At 32.2% G+C, this 22,950-nt stretch overlaps 1 protein-coding gene and 1 long non-coding RNA gene across 2 annotated transcripts in view; one reads left to right on the top strand and one right to left on the bottom strand.

The window, feature by feature from the left end:
* The window catches only part of LOC115874943 (transducin beta-like protein 2), a 173,825-nt gene that overhangs the window by 34,900 nt on the left and 115,975 nt on the right, over nucleotides 1-22,950 (bottom strand). The gene's annotated exons all lie outside the window — the stretch shown is intronic.
* Nucleotides 518-2,580, top strand: LOC115874946. Its single transcript, XR_004048933.1, has 2 exons — nucleotides 518-608; nucleotides 2,222-2,580. It is a non-coding gene; the product is annotated as an uncharacterized LOC115874946 (long non-coding RNA).

Genomic DNA, 22,950 nt, shown 5'->3' with positions numbered 1-22,950 from the left:
TGGTATTCATAGACTTAGAATAAAATATAGACTACACTATTTACATTTAAGCGCGGTCCAATATTAATTTTTGTAAACATGTTTACTCCTGGGTGCAGCTGACCTCGGCCGTCTGAGTCTTTCGCCTCCAGCCTATGTTGTCACGTCTAAAATATTATTAATATTTTTTTTGTTGTTATACACATATATTGAGATATTAAAACTGTATTTTAATAAAGTAGTGTTTAATAGTAGAAAGATGTATTAAATAGTCCCTATACTACTAAATTATAAGTCGGAGACTATTTAAAAATGACAAATTCTTTACAATTTGGCAACACCCATCAATCGCCGGGTCGCCTGTTCATTCTTTATTCTCTCGTAGTAGAGCCATAGTAGAGTAAAGCACGTGTCGTAAAACCTTGTTGTCACAGTTTCGCCATGGCTATTTTATTGTTTTTATTGGATGTTTTGATTTTGTATTTTTTTGGATTCGATTTTCTTAGTGTGTAGTGTCGGTTTAGTGTTTATTTTGATTACTTTTTTATTTAAAAACTATAAAACATGGTTCGTCAGTGCCAAATTTGTAAGAAATTGGACTATTTAAGTCCTGGAACAACATTCCACAGGTAAGTCAAATTTACTATTTTGGCGTCAGTGGCGTTGTAGAAAGGCGCTTATTTAGATAATAATTTAGTAAATTATAAACCCTGGAAAATCTGTATTTTTTATATTTATCATTTACGTAAAGGTTCTTACTAACCTCGTTATTAATATAACGAGTAGATACATTATTAAGTACATAAGAAGTAGACACATTATTTTCTTGGGCATTGGTTAATTTAATGCTTTTTTTTATGAAAAATGTGTTTCTTTTTATTCTAAAACCATCCTTAGAATCTAAAATAACATACAGGAATTCCAGAATGATATTCCATTATGAAACAACAATTTTTAAGGCTTATTATAAACTATAAACAATCGAGAAAGTCGAAAAAATTACAAGCTACCAAACATTTTAAAATACCAAACATTCCTTATTTTTTTTCAAGACTAAAATATTTTACAAACATTACTTTTTCCCTATAGTTTCACATCAGGTATAGAAATAACTACGTTTTTATGATAGGGTCACCATTATGATAACAAAAATGACGAACAATGGTCCAGAAATGTAAACAAGTACATATTTTTTGTAAATATTTTTCTTACCGCTTGCATTTTTGTCCATTATTATTTCACAAATTATACAGGGTTATGTAAACCAGGTAGATATTTCGTTTTTTTTATATTAAACAAAGATAAAATAAATATGCCATTTTAAAATTTATCCAGTACTTACCTAGAGTTTTTTCTTTTTTTTTCTCGACTGTTAATCTATTATTAATTTGTAATACCGTATGATCGAAAAAAACGGCGTCCAGTTGGCTTGGAAAAAACCATCGATACATACTCCATATAATTTTACATATAAAATGACAGCGATCTTCATTTCATAGCCATCGCTGACGCCGTTTTTTTTCGATTATAAGGTATAATTTTCATTTTTTCTTTTATAATGTAATATCACTTAAGTAATATCACATATAATCTGAAGATAGTTTTAGAATTAACCAAAACGTAAATCTTTAATAAAACAATCTGTTATTATTTGCCATATATGTATGTATCCAAGAAAATAATTTACATATTATTATTATATGTTTTACTGTTTTTTATCTTTATTTGAAACTCAGAAATGTTGCATTGGCTTTCTAAAAAAATGAACTTGTAAGTTTTTAAAATGCTTCGTTTCGGAGATACAGGGTGTAGAAGTTTCATTTTTATTTCGATTTTTTTCCAAATAATTTCTGAAGTGACGTCAATATTTGGACGAAAATTGGCGTTTGGGAGTTTTTTGACATGAAAAATTAGATTTAGATGTCAATTTGACTTTTACTAATAGGGGGCGCCACCTACATATTTTTTAAGTTATTTGAAGAGTAATACTTTTTGTCTGTATCTATATAAAACTACTGAGAAAAATTTACATTTCCAACGTTTTTTACTTAATAAGGTCTCTTGTTGACACTCGCCACAAGTATAGTTCTCAAGATATTTGGAAACGAATTAATCAATACATTCTTCATAAATTATTTGGAAAAAAGCGAAATAAAAATGAAATTTCTACACTCTGTATCTCTGAAACGAAGCATTTTAGGACATAAATTTATACTATTTTTTTTACTGATTTTATTTGCAGATTATGCTGCCAAAGTTTCCTGAATACAATTCCGACCACTCTGTATATCAAGATATCCCCCATTACGTACTAGTTTTTCTTAATAATTTTCTATACATTTTCCAACGCCAAGATGTACCAAGCGCATACAAATACATCAAGCTTCAAACAAGCTTGCACGTTGACAGTAATACCTACAGTAATATTGTATTATATTAATGTAATATTTTTGAACCAATGTTCAATATTACTGTAGTAATACTGTTTATACTCATGCCTTTTATATTTGTTTGAATTTGGTGCATATTTCCATTGAATAAAGTATAGTCACCATTACCATTATTATACTTACTCTATAATAAAGACAGTAACGAGTTAAATAAATGTAGTTTTCATTTTATTCACTTCCTAAAAGCTTGCTTTAATGGAACAGATTCCTGTTTTTTCTAATTTACATAATAAGACATCACTTTTACCGGAAAAAAAAATTAAACAATTATAAAGTTTTTTCTCTTTCTGTTCTATTATATCTATAGAATAGATCCTGTTTTGATTAATATTAGAGTTGTAAATGTTTGACTAAAATTAATATTTTATTAAATTAATAATTTATCATCAATTTCAAAAATTAAATAATTTCGATTATTAAAATTTCTTCTATAACACGTACTTTATTATTTTTATCGTTTTTAGACTCTAAGACGTATTTTTTCTAAGTCCTAAACTTTGCTTTTATATTTAAACTATTTTCTTTATCCTAAATCTTAATAATATAAAAAAGTTTAAATACGATATATTTTTAATTGAATTATAGCTTCATTAAAATTAAAAAAAATACCCGCCTATGATACGGAGAGTGCAGGTGCACTGAAGAAACATAAGACAGTGTTGCGTTGGGCGGCAGAGCCGTCAGGAAACGACCGTTACGACGGAGACAGCCTATCTATCGCTCGTGTCGCACTCGTTAGAGCCAAAAACAATAACACAACAATAACAAGACGTTGTCTGTCCGCATCTTCCAGCTATTTATGAATGAGATGCTCAGTCTATATTTTATTCTAAGTCTATGGTGGTATTATATTGGAATTAGCTTGGCATTAGTGGGGCATTATATGAGAAATTTTGGTATTTAATTTGTATTTTTGGCATTACTTTGGCATTAGTAAACAGACATTTGTCAGCGGTTTACTCCTTGTAGATAATCAAAAAGTTTTTTGATAAAATTTGCTTTTTATGTCAGATCATTTCTATGAAAAATTACATTAGATTTTTATTAAAGACGCTGGGTAATTAAAACATTGACTAATAAAGCTTGTCCACTTTAAATAAGGGGTCACGAAATATCCTCCTTGGAGTGTTTGGGTTAAGGGGTGTATAATAAATTAATCGTTGTTTTATAATAAAAACCACAAAATATTTATTTGTGAGTAAAATAATGCAATGCTTGGATATCTCTCCTTTATAATTAGGTGACTAAAAATACACTAAAATAATTAGAAAAAAAATCTTGTACTTATTTAGTAATTACGTCAATATTAATTAATTGACTTTCTGGTCTATTTTATTTTATGTACAAATATATTATAAATTTTAAGCATTAAGTAATAAAACACTTTGTGGGGGGGGGGGCCCTCTTATATCGTAAGAGGTTACGAAATATACTCCTGGTTACACCCCTTACAGAAAACAGTGTAAGGGGTGTAAATAAATTGTATAATCACTGTTTTTTATAATAAAAACTATAAAACATTTCTTATTTGTGAGATTAAAAAAACAAAACAATGCATTGGTTAAAATAAGTACATTCAATACATATGTATGTGTTATAACATAATATAGCCATTACTATTATACTATTATTATTAAAATAATATGTGTGTAACATATTTCTTTAACGAATTAACCTGTAACAGACATTTATATGCCCAGTATATTTTTGTTTAACAAACCAATCAGGAAAAATCCAAAACCTACCGTTATAGGAGGTATAAGATGATTAAACTTATATAATGACAACTACTTATCGGATAACAAATTAATTACTACTGTCAGCTAGTTCAGCTACTGTCTAGGTAGAATATACCAAGAGTACCTACACCTACCTATGATGTAGGTAGATTAAAGCTTATTTTGACGTAACCTCTCACTTCGGTGTCACAAGCTGAATTTTTCAGGGATGGAAGTACAGTACATGATATGGGGACCCTTATTCCGAAAGTAGTACAAAATTAGACCGGGTAAAACGGCACTATCATCAAAAATCGATATATTAATACAACCGTATAGAGAAAACAAATACTTATTTTTTGATCCAGTACACAATAAAGTCTTATTAGGGAGTAATTTTTTGTAATTATTTACAAAAAAATATTTCCATTAGCGCTTATGACCAAAAAAAAACTTTAAACATGAATAATCATTTCAATCATGCGAAAATTTGGTTTAAAAATAGATTTTTTTTAATATAACTTTCATTTAACGAAAAACGAAGGCCTAAATGAAAAAAAGAAACAATTTAAAAGTTTCGCTTATGTCTTGACAAGGTATCAAAGCAAACCCCATATTTTTTGCTTTTAAACTAATAAAGATATATCAATAAACAATTAGTGATGTAATGGTTTTTGCGCGCGCTGGCCGACTGCCGCCGCTGCGCCGAGATTTCCTATACCCTTGTATATATGACGTCATGGTGTGGCAAATGTAGCATTTTAATTCGATTTGGGCTCCCTTATATAGGATAACAGAAACATTTTCAATGTTAAAATCGAGGAAAAAGCGTTATACCTATGAAAATTACAAACGTATTTCACTGAATTCTCTGTTTTGAAAAAAAATGTCGGTTACGTTTTTCGGGGAAGTCCTTCAATAAATACAGTGTTCGCCATAAAGTTGGAAGTTTTTTTTGGTATTAGAGTTTAAAAAAACTTTTTGTGGCAATCAATTCTACTTTAAAAACAACTTAAAATGCACCAAGTCAAAGGTGAAACATAATTTTGTTAGTCACCTTTTTTAAAATAATAATAAGTTAACCAATTAATTTTTAAAAATTTCTTTTAAATATTTTGTATTTGACAGGTTCCAGATGTTAGCTGTCAACTATGACTTGGTGCATTTTAAGTTATTTTCAAAGCAGAAGTGATTGCCACAAAAAGATTTTTTAAAACTCTAATATAAGAAAAAACGTCCATATGGATCCAACTTTATGGGGGACACTGTATATAATGTTTATTATATTTAATTTCAATTTAATTATATTTTTACTGGAATGCAAAATAATGTGTTTATCGAAAACTGGTTGTATCTCTTTTTACTTAATGTGTTTTAACCCAAACTAAAACGAAAATATTATAGATATCAGTGTATAAATAATAACAAAAAAATGTTGACAAAATGGTGAATGAAACAAAATTTTTTCAAATAATATTTTAAAAAACTCTTCACGTAATTTTATACCCACGAGCCGCCACTGGTGACAATCAATGATAATTTTGGCGAGGCCAAGCAAAACTAAATTTCATTTACTTGGTCCATACCAAGATTATGAAATTAAACAGGTTGCCTCGTAACTTGACACTTGACATTAGCCACCATATTGCGCGTCAACGTGTGGTAGGTAGGTACATGGTAGGTACATGGTAGGTACTAAGCAGTTTTCAGCTTGTTTACAAGTAATTTTATATTGTTTTCCGTGTATTAAGTGCATTATAGGGCAGTTTTAGGGACGTACTACATTTTTTTTAGTTTTAGTATACTGAAAGTATTAAACTCATGAACTAGATATAAAAATATTTATTATTTAAATTATTTATCAAATTTTTCTTAGAAATGGGAATCATTACTACATATAACAGCCTATAATGTTCAGTATTATTTTTACTTAGTGATGTATAATATTTATAATAAATTATTTCGACTAGTGTTCGATATTTTAACAACTTTTAACATGGTAAAAAGCTAAAACTATTTTTTTCGAATACAAGTATTGCTTAAATATGTTAAATGTCAGCAAAATTAGAGAAAAATAAATAAAGATTTTATAAAAGAACAATATAACTTACGTAATTTTTATTATTATTAAACCTTTTGTTAATAGTTATTTTAAATATCACACTAGCTGACGTCATCGCGCCAACTACTGTGATTGGTCCAAAGTTACGAGACAACCTGTTGAATATAATAACCTTGGGCCCGTACTCTTCTTTATTAGCCGACCATACCAATAGCAAAGTTTACTGAATAAAATATAAGTTCCGTCACTTGTGCCGGCGGCAGGTATCAAAAGCCGCTTCACGCACGTGTTTCCCAGTGTATTACTGGTGTGTGGACTTTGGACCCAGCATACACGGCGGATCACGTTCGGCGTATTACTCTGATTTTGGCGTTATTACAGAGTGGTCTCGCATGCATATGGAATTATTTTTCAAGTGGTTATTTAATTTTCATTGCAAAGTGTTACATTAGCCTTAGTTAATTATTTATTAGTTTATTATAAAAAAAGCATAATTATTTTTATTATTTCTTAAAAATAATATTGAGTTTTTCGCCACTGGAAAAAAATTATTTAAAATATCTAATTAGAATTATTCAAGAACACTTTATTTTTTTACACGAAAAATCATATACTGGGTGTGTCTCAAAAGTGGCTTATCCCTATAACTTTTTTATTTTTTCAGATAAAAAACGAGATTTGGTGTGTTAGTATATGACCTAAATTAGGATTGATTAACGTTTTAAATTTTTTTCGGTCACTTCCGGTTTCACCGAAAATTACTACAACTTTTGATTTTTAAACGGCAACCTCGGCATTTTTCTACTTTATTCGATAAAAAATGACACTCTGAATAGAATGATATATCATATGTCAACTTTTGGCATTCTAGCTTAAAAAAAAATCTTTTAAAATTTCAATATTGAGTGCCATAGCTCTTTTAAAAACAAAACTTTAATCGAGGAGTCCTGGGAAAAATAGATTTGATCGTCTAATGTTTTCCATGTCTTGTCTTGGCCGGTTAAAAGATGCCCAAATGGTAATTTTAACCATATCTTATTTTTTTTTCAAATGGAAAGAGGCTGGCTCATTAGTATATTTGGAAAAAGTATTTTTTTACGAATAAACCACACAGTTGGTATTTCGAGTCAAATTGTCGTTATAAACCGCGTGTTACACTTTCAAATAAATCATATGTGAAACTGTTAAAAGCTGACATATGATATGTCTCTCTACTCAGAGTATCATTTTCTATCGAATAACGTAAAAAAATACCGAGGATGCCATTTAAACATCAAAATTTGTTGACATTTAATAGTATCAGCTTTGAATTTTATAGTGTACGTAATTCGTGTTGGAAAACCATATTACGCACTCATGGAATACTGCACTCGTGCGTAATATTATTTTTCCAAAACACTCGTTACGTAATATACTTTTACATTATTTACTGTTGATATTGTGTAGCTTTATTTTTTGTGTTTGTTTTTAAAATTTATTTTATTTTTGCTATATCTTTTTTATCTTGCCATGTCTAAATATTTATATGTAATACACCAATAAACTGATAGTATATTTTTTCTTTTGTAGATTTACCATTAGGTATTTTTGAAATACCCCACGTTCCCCTGCACCTTGTCGCACATTGCGATCAGTAAAAATTCGGCTTCTATTTACCCCGTCTTCCACTCCTGTTTTCATCGAAATCCGGCGTATCGGACGAGGCGGCTTCTGGCTTTTGATACGCGATTTTCAATGTGCCGATGCTAAGTGACCGAACTTATATTTTATTCTGTAAACTTTGCCAATAGTAGGTATGGTAGGTTATTAAGATCGGCAAAAAAAAGTTTTTTAATTTCACTCAAAATGAGTTATTTGGGTCATAAATCGCCTCAATACACAATATTTTCATGGTGTCTGTTTGTCTGTCCGTCTGTCTGTCCGTCTGTAACACGATAACTCAAAAACCGCTAAACCGATTTTAACCAAATTTGGCACAAAAATACTGTGGCGCCCGAGAATCTGGCCATTAGTTTTTGGTGGGGGTGGGGGGTTGGTAAGAGGGTATGGGAGTGGGTTAAATATTTAAAAAAATTATAACTCCAAAATTACAGTAGCTAGCGAAACGCGGTTTTCAATTTAAGATTAGGAATAATATTTGCAAAAAAATTTGTAATAACATCAAAATCAGCCAAAGTCGCAGTTTTTGAGATAAAAAAATGGAAAAATTTCTTTACTTTGAAACTAAAAGAACTGCCTACCTACTTTTTATTAACATATTTTAGTATGGGCGGCTATATGTGCCTCACGGCGCCAATTTTTTTTTAATGGCGCTTACTGCCAGTTGCCCTTAAGAAGGTTGTAATTTATTTTTATATAGTGTAAAAATGATTTGAAATGGTGTAGCTTCAAATTCCAGAAAACCTATTTTTTTGAAAATAGATTTGTATGTCTGGAAACGTTCTATCCTTTTTTAATATTTCTATAGTGTTCATTTTTGACAAGTTTTATGTCAATTTTTATTCGATTATGTCTTATTTAAACAGTACAAACTAATTTTTCCTCATACCTTCCCGTCCGATAAAATACTAAATACCTATTACAAATATTACTACCGTATGATCGAGAAAAAACGGCGTCAGCGATGGCTATGACATGAAGATCGCTGTCATTTTATATGTAAAATTATATGAGGAATGTCATCGATGTTCATTTCCAAGCCAACTGGACGCCGTTTTTATTCGATCATACGGTATTATTTACTGTTACTTTTCATTTACAATCATTTGACTTAATATATAAATAGTAACTTGGCCAAAAAAAATAATGATTGTGTATATTGATTTGCAATAAGTGCAATTTGCAATTTTTGATTTGTTATTACTTACAATATTGTACTTGAATGTATATAGGCTATGTGTATATTTATAAAATAATTCATTTTTTTTTATAAATGTGTTAGTTTATTTAGCTTATCATTTATATCAATACTCCAAATCCTACGTTCTACGTTGTTTTGTATTTATTTATGTAAAATTCTTGAGAAACTGGTTTCAACTGGACTAAAGTATAAATTAAGAAATAATTAGTCGTTGTACCTGTGGTAACCATATAAAAGCACAATTTTTTATATCAAAGCTAATAGAATAAATGGGAATAAATACATTTATAATTCTAAACAGTTAATAAAATTCGTTTATTTTTTACTAACACGTAAAAAATATACTCGTAGATGTATGTATAGATTACCATAATATTGCATTGTTATCAAATAATGTTTTCTAATAACAACTAAAGTAAAATAATATGCGATTGTATTTAATCAAAGCAAATCCTGCCACTAAGTTGTATCCTTGTTTATATATTAACTAGGTATTTAGTGTTGTGTGTGAGATAGTTCTGGGAGTTCACTGATAGATGGCTACGAGAATTGCATTGCGGGTCTTTCAAAAATTTGAATTTCTAATTAAGTGGGACAATAGCAAGAACGGTAAACTAATAAGAGTTATTAACCTAATAAGTTTACCGTTCTTGCGATTGTCCCACTTAAGTAGAAATTCGAATTTTTGAAAAACCCGCGTTTCAATTCTCGTAGCCATCTATCAGTGAACTCCCAGAACTAACTCACGGTGAATAACTAGTTAATATATAAACAAGGGTTGCATCAATAGCTGGGCTTTTTAGGTAATCCTAGCGTTCGCCATTCTACTAATATCTAAACACCAGCTGATACTGTGAGTACACTGAACACCAGAGTGCGCTGATGTTCGTCGATTTGCGTTCTAAACACTAACGAACACAAACAGTTAAGGAGGACGGCCACTTGTAATGCACAAGCGTTGTTCTGCAGAAATTGCTTCCCTGAAGTTTGTAGACGTCCTTTATAACTTGTCTTGAACTTTATTAAGTAGAAAATCGAACGATTTTACACTCATACCTGCATAATTAAAAAATTTGTTAGGGTAATTTCGCATTTTCTTGTAAAGTCGCAAAAATTCTCCATCATGGTCTCTATGCAAGTTATACATACAGGGTGGCCTATCGAAAACGTTCCGCAAGGCATAACGGCCAGGGTATTTATTTTTTCAAACAATCCACAAAACACGTCAATTTTGTTTGTGAGGGGGACAAGTTTTGCCCCAAAAATGATTGCAAAATATTCAACCCTCTAAGCGGGGGTGTCATCCCCCAACTTTTTTCAAATGGAAAGGGGGGTCAAGTGGCACCGCAATGAAAAGAGCTTTCTATTCTCTATATTTCCCCGCTTCGTTTTTGAAAATCGGTGGAGTCATTGAGAAAATATGAAGGATTGAAATTTGAAAAGTTTATTTAAGCATTTATCAGAGTAAATGATAATTAAGGATAAATTCGACCAATTTGCTGTTTTTTCTTATTATTTCTAGATGTTTACGCATTTTTTCCCTTGCCACAACGTTGAACGATCAGTCTTGCTAGATAGCTGTTCTGTGACTTGTACGTTGAAGTTCATCTCAATATCGTTAAACTAACCCACAGTAGAATTTCCAAAAATACCAGCCCACACGTTCAACTTCTGAGGGTTTTGTGTGTGCACCTCGTGAAAAACCCTGGGGTTGTCCTCAGCCCAGTACCGACAGTTGTGCCGATTAACTTCACCGTTCAAAAAGAAAGTACACTCATCCGAAAAACACACATTAAATATGAAATTATTATCATTCGCCACTCGTTCACTCATAGCTTCACAAAATTGCAAGCAACGATCAAAATCGTCTTCGTTGAGTTCTTGTACCAACTGAATTTTGTACGGGTGGAACTTGTGTTTTTTAATATCCTTTGGAAACTTGTACGATTCCCGCCGGTCTCATTGGCTAATTTTCTTGTACTCAGAATACTGTCCATGGCAACTTGGCCCAATACGAATACCTCCATAGCTTCATTTACTACAGGATTTTCCCTCTGCCTCTTTTTATTCATAACGGAACCAGTTTCGCGAAATTTTGCTACTAACTGGCGAACAATTTTGCCATAAACGTGTTGCGAATCGATTGCAAACATCTAGAAATAATAAGAAAAAACAGCAAATTGGTCGAAGGAATTTATCCTTATGATTGTTATTTGGGATATTATTGATAAATGTGTGTGTCTTTACCTCTGATAAATGTTTAAAAAACTTTTCAAATTTCAATCCTTCATATTTTCCCAACGACTCGACCGATCTTCAAAAACGAAGCAGGAATGTATAGAGAATAGAAAGCCCTTTTCATTGCGGTACCCCTTGACCCCCCTTCCCATTTGAAAAAAATCGGGGTATGACTCCCCCGCTTAGAGGGTTGAAGATTTTGCAATAATTTTTGGGGCAAAAGTTGTCCCCCTCACAAACAAAATTGACGTGTTTTTGAATTTTCTGAAAAAAAAATTACCCTGGCCGTTATGCCTTGCGAAACGTTTTCGATGGGCCACCCTGTACATAAATACATACTGCCATTACTCGCTGACGAGTATTTGACACGCATCAAGAAGATGGTTGCGCAAGGCGTTTTCTTTCATGAGCTTTTCTGTGACTGAAAAGCCCTATATGCGATTTTATCTCTCTTCCACACTCCGGACATTCAAAAATCTCATTACTTTGTTGCCTCTTTACTTTTTGGTTGTCGCTGTTAACTGAGTTTACAATTCTTCTCCATTGTGTTCTACTGTGCGCTGCTTCTTCCCACTCATTCTGCATGTTATATTCATACAAGTTATATTATATTTACAAAGTTCACATAAGAATTGTCACAGAGCAGAAGCCTTCTGGCAAATTTTGAATGGGGGGCATGATACTTAAGACACTCACGTAAGCTACAATTTGCAAGTGAACTTGATTAGATTGGTTATTGTTTTAATTATTTTCCGTCCACTACTGCGTACAAGGTATATTTACCCTCTACCCATTAATCTTCACCATCTACCCGACTAGCTTCCCTCCACCCGTCTATAGTGCGGGCTTGGCTTTAATCCTAACCCTAATTTTAGTCCCACAGTCTTAGCTGTGGTCTTGTCACTTACTCAACTCACTACTATTACGACTATTTACAACACAGGCCTTGGATGAAAATTTTCTTTAAATTACTTATAAAAAAGCAACAAAACATTCAGTATATTGAAGCCTCCCCAAACACAAAATCATAAAAATTTATCTGCGGAAATACATCACTCTATTTCCGACTTCAGAATAACTGAAATCAATTACATGAAAACATGTTCCTGCTTTACATTTTAAAATTTTTCTAAACATAAATGGAGCAAAAATTTTCTGTGGAAATGCGTAATTTTCATAAAATAGTGTTAACTTTAGAATAACTGAAATCAGTTAGATCAGGGGCGGATCGTGAATTTGTGGGGCCCTGAGCTGAAACTACTTAGGGGCCTACATAAGTACTCAACTAATAGCCATATCAAAAAACTGTTTCTATAATGATATATTATTATTCTTCTTCTTTACGTGCCGTCTCTTTCGTGGAGGTTGGCGATCACATTGGCAAAATCTTCACGATTCTCGGCTTTCCTTATAAGTTCTTCAAAAGTTAGGTGAGTCCAGTTTCTGATGTTTCTCAACCAAGATAGTTTCTTCCTGCCGAGACCTCTCTTTCCTTCAATCTTACCCTTAACTATCAATTGTAAGACGTGGTATTTTTCATTTCTCAATATATACCCTAAGTATGATGTTTTCTTATTTTTATTATATTGAGCAATTCTCTTTCTCTGCCTATTCTGCTGTAGACTTCGGTATTGTGATATGTGGATTTAAGTAACATAAATGTTACTTAAATCTACGCAAGTATTAGTTGTACAAAAGGCGACCTTATTGCTGTGGTAGCAATCTCTTCCAGGCAAACTTTGGGTGAGAGAGAAACCGAAATAGTGATATTTTATAAGAATATAAAAAAACAATAAAACAATTTTATTTATTTACTTATTATGAATTAGTAAAATAAATTGATAGGTAGTAGTCACAGAAATTGACAGTTATTTGGTCATCACATTCCAAGTCTTTAGTTAGATCACAATTTATGGAAAGAAGTGATAAACTATTTAGTCGATGGTTAGACATTGTTGTCCTATATTTATTTTCTACATAGGACATCTTGGAGAAGGAGCGTTCTGCTTTACAGCTAGTGATTGGCAATGTTAAAAAAATCTTTAAAATGGTATAGCAGTTAGGGAACACGTTAATAAGTTTATTTTCATACATGAGCATAAAAATGTCACTGCAAGAGGTGTAAGACTCAGACATAGATTGGAGTAAGTATGATTTTAATTGAATGCACTCATTCACTAAATGCTCGTCTACGTCATCGGGATTGTAATCAATAATATGAAGTGTAATTTCCAAATCTATGTTTTCGATATTTTTGTCTTGCAAATCCATTAAAAATTTGAATTTCTTGCTATATGTCTCATAGACTTGTCTCCTTTTATTTAAATCCATAATCAGCTTATCCAACGCAACTTTTAACGTGTCTCTTTAAATCTTTCTGCGCCGTATACTGAGAATTCACCTGTAGACTTATCTGAAAATTTTGGGATAATGCGTCTCTTGTTTATGTAATTGTAGTCTATTATTACACTAGTACTTAATTTTTTAGCTTTTTCGTCGTATTCCTGTAACATTTGATCTGATTGATGCCGTATGTTGCTCACAAAGTCTAAACCAGGGCTCTGTATTTTTTTATTAACTAAATGAAATCTCTCCAAAACTTCTTCCCAAAAGATAATTAAAATTGCAGTCTCGAGTTTCGCCATTTTATTGAATAAATTTCGTGCCTCTTTCCGGAAATCAACTTTCTCAACCTCATTTTCGCTGAAACTTTTGAACATTTTCATAATGTCATCATAATTATTTTTTAAGGCTTTGACAGCATCATAGTGGCAAGGGCCATCTTGTCTGGCTTAAACTTTTAACCTGAATTTTAATTTTATTTCACGATTCAACAGTTCCCACCTATGGGTCTATTGTTTTTCGCGGGGCCTGGGGGCCCCTTGTAACCTCGGGGCCCTGGGCTGCAGCCCAAACAACCCGTAGGTAGATCCGGCCCTGAGTTAGATACATGAAAACCATAATGAAAACATACTTGTTCCTGCTTTACATTCTCCCTTTCCTTGTGTAGGTATCAGTGGCGGATACAGAGGAGCTAAATTGGTTTAAATATTAAGCTTTTGAGTTAAAAATGATGCCATAAAAAGCATATTCTACATTACTTTTTATTTGTGCCCCCTTAAAATAAATATCAGGACATACACACAGTAGATATAATTGTAGTGTAGTAGGACTTGCGCGCAAAACCATAGACTTAAAATATATTTTATTTTAAGTATATAACCAACCGATCTACTCACACTTTTTTGAGCCACCCTGTAGAAGTTAAAATATTTTCCTGAAATACTTCCTAGCATATACTTTAGTTCGGAACTTGACAAAATTTTTAAGTTTTTTATTATAGGAGCTACAGATACCCGTCGCAATGTTGCCGGGCTCGTATAAAAATTTAGAAACGTGGCAACCCTTAGTTGCGGCAGGTTTTTAATAGGCACCCCGTGAAATGTGCATTGTCCTATTCATAAATATACGTAAAAATTAGGTTGGGTTTGATGAAAGAACGATGTTGGGTTGAAAGTGCGATGAGCGTAACAATTCGTGCAGCCGGATCTTAGACTATAAGCTCTGCTATGTCATTTCCACCCCGTATACTTAATAAAATTAATGATTCACCACTATTTTCTGGAAAATTAATAAAACTACTGATTAGAGCTACAATTCTCAGATTTGCAAATTATTTTATAGCCTGCTTAATATGTTTTTTTAATACTAGTGAAAGTTATTTAAGACTAATGAAATGTTTCATATATACTTTCTAAATATTGATCATGGTATTCTTAATTGGAAAATAAATAATTTAGAGACGAAGTAATATTAAAAGGTTAGCGACATTTCATAAGTTATGAAATTTGCCTATACATGTATTTATTAATAAATGTTATTAATTTATTAATAAATTTAATCGCTACGATGTCACATTTCTACTAAACCCACGCAAAGTTGAGGTTTTGTTCGAATATCAGAGCTCGCTTGTCCTGAATTTTCAAAAACTTTTATAGAAACGTAGAACGTTTGATGTAGTCAAACTATAAAATCAGATATTACACACTAGTCTACAAACTCTGAAAAACATGTAATATCCTTGGAGGATGTAGAATGTTTAGGAGGGGGGTTAATCACCGCGAACAGATCTATTGTGTGTTCTTGAGTTATAACTCATCATACAGTCTCAGGGCTTTAACAAAAGCCAGTATCTGAGACGGCTTCACAGAGGCCAGCTCTCCATCTTCGACATCAGCCGTACCAAAGTTCATGGCACAAACGGTCGTCGTCTCGGCGTACTCAGTTGTTCTACTGTTTCCCCATTTTCCCCAAAGAATCTGCATTCGCCGTTGTTTCTCAGCTTCAACCTGCTGAAGTGTTCGTTGAGAAGTAAAATCCTTACTAATATTATAAACGCAAAAGTTTGTTTGGGTGTATGGATGGATGTATAGATATTTTTTACTGTTTCACGCAAAAACTACTTAATGGATTTTAATGAAACTTTACAATAATATAGTTTATATATCAGAATAAAACATAGGCTAGAAATGACAGGTAGTTCGGTATTTGGATAGTTCATTAGTTCGGTAGTTTTGTAGTTCAGTAATTTGTAGTTTGGTAGTTTGGTCAGAGAAGAACAATGTTTGGTAGTTCGACAGTTCGGTAATTCGGTAGTTTGTAATTCGTTAGTTCGTAGTTTGAAGTTCGTTAGTTCGTAGTCGACGTTCGTTAGTTCGTAGTTCAAAGTTCGTTAGTTTGTTAGTTCGTAGTTCGATAGTTAATTTGTAGTTCGGTAGGTGGGTAGTTCGATAATTCGGTACCTCGGTAGTTCGTAGTTCGATAGTTTGTAGTTTTGTACATAGTTAGTTCGTTAGTTTGTAGCTCGTATTTCGAAGTTCAAAGTTCCTTAGTTTGTTAGTTCAATAGTTCGGTATATCGATAGTTCGTTGGTTCGTTAGTTCGGTATATTTTTAAATAGACGTTATGCCATTTCATGTTTTTTACATATTATATTTGATAATTTCAATCTAGATTAATTATATATATATATATATATATATATATATATATATATATATATATATATATATATATATATATATATGCCTTCCGGTACCATACTTTTTCCCCGTTGGATGTTGTGCGTCGGATACTAGAATTAGATAAACGTTCAATTCGTTAATCAATTATTTATAATAATTATCGTATATATATATATATATATATATATATATATATATATATATATATATATATATATATATATATATATATATATATATATATATATATATATATATAAATTAATAATTTTACTGTATTGTGAATAGTTTACTATAATATAATTTAACGAATACCTTAACCAGAGAAACGCGTAGCCGAATCTGCTAGTACTTAATAAATAGAAAACGTATATCCATCTCTTGCAGATTATATCATGTATCAGATTATAACCCAAATTTTAAACGCATTAAATACCAAAAAGTTCAAAACCGGCATTATAGGAAATATGGATCACTAAAATTCCACAATGCTGTGACGTTAGAAAATTTATCACGGGGCGCTTGATATCAACGGATGTAAACTCTTATAATGTGAGAACGAAGTATACATTGAGAACGAAGATATGATTGTTTTGAACTGTCCACAGCGTTTTTAGTAGGTTTAGTATTTAAAGTATAAAAAGTATTCAAAATTCCTAAATCAAAGGTTTACCAAGTAAATCCATTATAAATTCGTAATTCTGACGACTCAATAGATACACGATAAATAGCAATCCCGAGAAATAAATGACTGAAAACAATCTGAGAAAAGGAATACCGAAAATATGAAAATTTACTTATGTTTTGTCCACTTTAAATTTTCCACTCTTAAGGCAGGTTACTTAGAAACTTATTTAAATAAAATAGCACATCTCGATATCTCTCTGCAAATAAAAAAAAACAGCAGATTGATGGTTTGATTAAATTGATAATGCAAAAACAGGAATTCTATTTCTACACTCACCGGCACGAAAAACGGTAATCTTAAAATTTTGATGTGTTTTAAAGTTAATAATATAATCAGGGGCGGATACAGGAATTTATTTTAGGGGGGGCCCAAAATAAAAAGTAATGTAAAATATGCTTCTTAAGGCGTCATTTTTAACCAAAAAGCCTAATATTTAACACAATTTACAGATTTTAGGGGGGGCCCGGACCCCATGGCCCCCCCTCTGTATCCGCCACTGAATAATTAGTAATATATTTTGTTCTATTGGATCGATTTTGATGATTGTACCGGGCGCGTCTCAAAAGTGGCTCACCCCTATAACTTTTGTATTTTTTCAGATAAAAAAACGAGATTTGGAATGTCGGTATATGACATAAATTAGGATTGACTGACGTATTCAATTGTTTTTGGTCACTTCTTGTTTCACCGGAAATGACTACAACTTTTGATTTTTAAATGGCACCCTCGGTATTTTTCGATAGTTCTAGTCACATTAGATACCAGAGAATAATATAAAAAGAGTAAAATGTCTAAAAGATTTACCTGTAAGTATTCTTTTAAAAAAATACAAAATATCTCCGTGTAGGTATCATCGGCACCCAAAAAAATGCAACTGTTCTAGTCTTCGGCACCTGGAGTAACCTATTATCGGCAGCGCATTAGGAGATGTACTTTTTACATAAAATCAAATAAACCTGGTAGAAATTTATTAAGAAGATAAATATTTAAAAATAACACCAAAAAAAACATTCGTAAAAACCTGAGAATACTTTCTTTGGTATCGGCAAAATTACTTAGGTAGGTACTTATTTAATTTAGTTACTTACTTAATTAAGGAATCTTAAAAACTAAGTAATTCAAAAAAACGAAACTAAAAGTAAACTCTTTGGAAAAATTAAAAACAATAATTTAAATTAGGAAGTGTCACAAACTGGACAAAGGAAATCTTCTTTATCGTCTTTGGTTAATCCAATACACTCTTCGTGGTAATATTTATAGCAACCGGAACACAGACGCATCGCAATATGTCGATCTGAATCATATAAAGAACAGTACCATGTCTCGGTAGTTTCTGATGGTGGCGGGGTGGCAGGGTTTTTCTTAGGAGTATTTTTTTTAATCCTTTTCGCTTCCTTTTTCTGATTACCTCTCTTACGTACAGAAACATCATTCTTGGCTTTTTTCTTTTTATTTTCATTCTCAACAGATTTCTTTTCACGTTCTAATTTTCTTTTCAGTTTTAGTTCTTCTTCTTGCCTTTTCTTTCCTTCCTTTTTTTTCAAAATATTGCTGCCACTGTAAAGATGTCGTCACAGCAGGGATTTTCTTTCTTTGCTTTCGTGTTTCTTTTTCGGTTTTAGACTCAGGCCAGAAGAGGGATTTTTTAAAAGGTGTGGGTATGCATGAACTATTTTTAATTGTGAAAAATTCATAGCGATTAACGGTGGTTTTGCGTCAGTTTGATTTTGTTCTGGGGTCATCATCGGGGGTATTATTAAGGATTTGACAGGCGTTGAATGTCTGCCAATTGATCCGTATGTTTGTTCTTGTACATCGTCGTCATTTTTTCCATGTTCTCGGAAGGCACATTTGGAATGTTCCGGTATGTTTGATCCCGTTCATTATCATCGTTTTCTTCTATGTTTCCGATAGACACATTTGAAATCTTCGAGGTCAAAAGTTCGTATATTTGATCCCTTTCCTTATCACCAGTGTCTTCTAAATTTTTAATAGGTGAATTTCGGGTGTTCGCGATTAAAGGTAGTGGCGATTCAAGTTGAAGATCATTGGTAAAATCGAAAATTATTGGGAGGCTCAAATTGTCAACATTTATCAGTCCAGTGATGTCAAGGTCGTCGATGTTTTCCTTTTGTCCATTCATCGTGTTAATAAGATCTGAACGATCAAGGTTTGAATCATTCTCAATCTCAATAACATTACTTTTCTCATTGAAATTATTTTTTCTATTATCGAATTCAGTTCGCGCTATTAGCTTTTTTCCATATCATAAAAAGGCTTGTATGTTCAATAGCTCCTTCCCATATCTCTCCAGATTGTTTAAACGATACTAAAATTTCTGATGGAATTTCTTCTTCTAATATCTCCAAAACTGAACCTTGACCTTTCTGCTTATCCTCTCTTTCCCGCTGTTGTTCACTAGTGTCTTGCGATCCGCCCGCCTTATCCTTGTCCTTAAAATATTTCGAAAACTTGATATTATCAGCACAAAAAGGAATTAAACCACATGTTTTAAAACCATTTTCTAACAACATCTGGAAAATTACTCATTTTGTTTAAAAAGTTGTTTCTAAAATCATGACAAACACGTCTTTTGTGATCTTTTTTTCCCATTGTTTTCCAACCTCCTCAGCGGTGTATACTTTTTTTTTTTTCCATTCCATCTTTAAAGGTCGGAATACAGCCACATCCAGAGGCTGCGAATATGGGTGGCGTTAGGGCAGAGCGATATTAAAATTATATTTGCTTTGGAGCAAAATTGACTAAGCGTTAAAGATAAATGAGAGGTGTGGCCGTCTAAGAACAGGATTACAGGAAGAGGAATATTTTCAGCAATTATCCAAGGATAAAAAATATTGGCGATATATTCGTAGAAAGTCCCGGCCGTCATCCAACCACTGTCAGATTTTCCAATGGCCCAACGTTGAGGAAAATTATCTGTAATAGATTTGGGAATCCGTTTATAATTAAAAACAACCATTGGAGGAAGAATCTTTCCGGATGCACTGCAGGTAATTAACGTTGTAAGACATTCTTTATCATCATTATTAGAAAACGAGTAACTGTTTTCTCCCCTTTTCTCACTAACACTTTGTCACCCTTAGGGCACAAGAAGAATGCGGTTTCATCGCAATTGAAGACACGATTGGAGTTCAAAGTTATGTCGAAATTATTGGAATCTTTCAGATAGGTTTCCACTTCTTTAAACCAATAGCGAATTCTGTTTTCATTTAGGATGGCTCTTGAGCCAGATAGATTTTGTGGAATTCTTGTGGTGAGCTCCGGATGTCTTTTTAAGAATAACTCATACCACTTGCGTCCCGGTCGACCATCTGTGAATTTATTCGTCCGACCTAATTCTTTCAGGAGGAGCTGAACGCTATCCAAAACTTGTTTTTTTGTCGCAGGAAACCCACGTTTTGATATATCGAATAGCCACTGAACAAGCAAAGACTCTTCTGGTTCCGTGAGGGTAGTTTCTGGACCGCATTTTTTTCCCAACAACGTTCTGCCCTTGACTTTATCTTGCAGAGTTGCTCTAGGAACGTTATACTTTTTGCTAGCGGTTTTAACAGGCATTCCTGCCTGAACGGCACCAATAGCTTTATTTAAAGCTTCAGAAGAATAATTCAATCGTTTTTTCTTATCCATGCTATTAGTAAGCTGAAATGAAGAAAACCAATTATCAGCACTAGTATGCCCGCATTATCGGCACCCTTATTGAAAGTATATGAAATTTATAATCTTACCGAATTTTGGTGCCGAAAATTGGTATAAAGGAAATTAGGTCTTTTATATAAATAAAAATCACACCGAATTGACAATTCCTTTGTAAGAAATAGAAAAATAGGCCTTATTCGGATAGCGTACATTTCACCAATTAACGGCACCTATGCCGAAAATTAGCGCAAGAGTCTTTTTGGTGTTCCTATTATCGGCACCGGTATAAATCAAAAATTATGAATAATGTGACACTTATTATTACTTTAACACATATATTGAACCCACAAAATATATAGGACAACTTTTAAAGTCAATATCAGCATTTTAAGTATCAAAAATATGATGTTCCACTATTACCTGTTTGTAAACACACACACGAAGCACAAGTTGCCGCCAAAAGCAAGACAAAAACTGACAGGTCTAAACTAATTATTTTCACGTGTTGCAATGTCGGTTGATCGACAGGTTGATAGTAGTGGGGGTAGGGGAGTCAGGTTGTACCAGAATGCAAGAGATGTCGCATAATGTATAAATTGGACCAATTTCTTGTTTTTTGAATAAAATTCGGGCTCTGTGCCGATAATTAGCGCTGCCGATAATTGGTACGTTTACCTTATATGACATAAATTAGGATTGACTGACGTATTCAATTGTTTTTGGTCACTTCTTGTTTCACCGGAAATGACTACAACTTTTGATTTTTAAATGGCACCCTCGGTATTTTTTTACTTTATTTGCTAGAAAATAACACTCCGAATAGAATGACATATCATATGTCAACTTTTGACATTTTCGCATACGGTTTATTTGAAATTATAACTTGCGGTTCAGAACGAAAATTTGACTCGAAATACCAAGTGCGAGGTATCAAAGTATTCGTAAAAAAATGTTCTACCCTCGTTCTATTTAAAAAAATTGAGATATGATTAAAAAGACGATTTGCATTTTCTAACTGGCCATTACAAGACAATAAAAACATTAGACGATCAAACCTATTTTTCCAAGGCTCCTTGATTAAGAATTACTGTTTTTAACATAGCCATGGCACTCTAGATTGAATTTTAAAATACAATTTTTTATTAAGCGAGAATGTCAAAAGTTGACATATGATATGTCATTCTATTCAGAATGTAATTTTCTATCGAATAAATTAAAAAAATACCGAGGGTGCCATTTAAAAATCAAAAGTTGTAGTCATTTCCGGTGAAACAAGAAGTGACCAAAAACAATTGAATACGTCAGTCAATCCTAATTTATGTCATATACCGACATTCCAAATCTCGTTTTTTTATCTGAAAAAATACAAAAGTTATAGGGGTGAGCCACTTTTGAGACGCACCCGGTATGCTATGTAGCTAAATTATTTGATTTTTAATATCTCTTTCTAAATTAAAAATGCAAGTTTCCCTCTATCAATTATACGAGGGAAAACCACATTTCAAATCAAATTCAATTGCTTTGTTGAAATGTATCAAATTAATCGTCAAACAGAACTATCAAAGATCCCCACCCTAGGGCCCTCTCTCCGTCTACCATGCATGAACACACGGATAGCATACTCCTTCCTTAATATTTTTATTCAGAGACTATGAGATATAATTACTACATATATTGGGTATCTAACCAGCTATAGTATGTCCTCTTGGTTAGTAAAAATTAATATTCTTGCTTTATCTACAACGAAGTTACAGATGGGTCAAAATTTGGTTCAAAAGAATGGTACGGTTGTTCTCTACTTGCCGAGAACACGACCATGCCCCCAGATTGCAAGATTTAAATAAAATAAAACAGTGCATAATGTGTTTGTATTTTAAATGACATCCAACACAATCAGCATGGATACGAAACAGTTATTGTTCTTACATCATTATTTTATCTTCGCAGTAATTTTGATTCCTGGCAGTGACGCCAATAATTGTTTTACTATCATTACACAATCGCTTTTTACTATTTCGCACTTGAAAGTACTTGATAGTACTATATTTTCGGTCTAACCATTGATATCGAGTACACCAATCGGTATTAAATATATTTAAACATGTGGAACAATATTATTTTTATTTTTTTGGCAAAATGTTATTTTTTATTTCATTATGTTAAATATAATAAAAGATAAAATAGTTGAATTTTTAAACCATCTTATGTATGTAATATGAATTATTTTGTAAAGAAAAACTTATCTAAAAATTATCTTATATTTTTAGTTCT

This window comes from Sitophilus oryzae, unplaced genomic scaffold (genome assembly GCF_002938485.1).
Source record: "Sitophilus oryzae breed Bouriz unplaced genomic scaffold, Soryzae_2.0 scaffold_1307_pilon_pilon, whole genome shotgun sequence".
NCBI classification, from domain to species: Eukaryota; Metazoa; Arthropoda; class Insecta; order Coleoptera; family Curculionidae; genus Sitophilus; species Sitophilus oryzae.
This window is presented reverse-complemented; position numbering and strand designations above follow the sequence as displayed.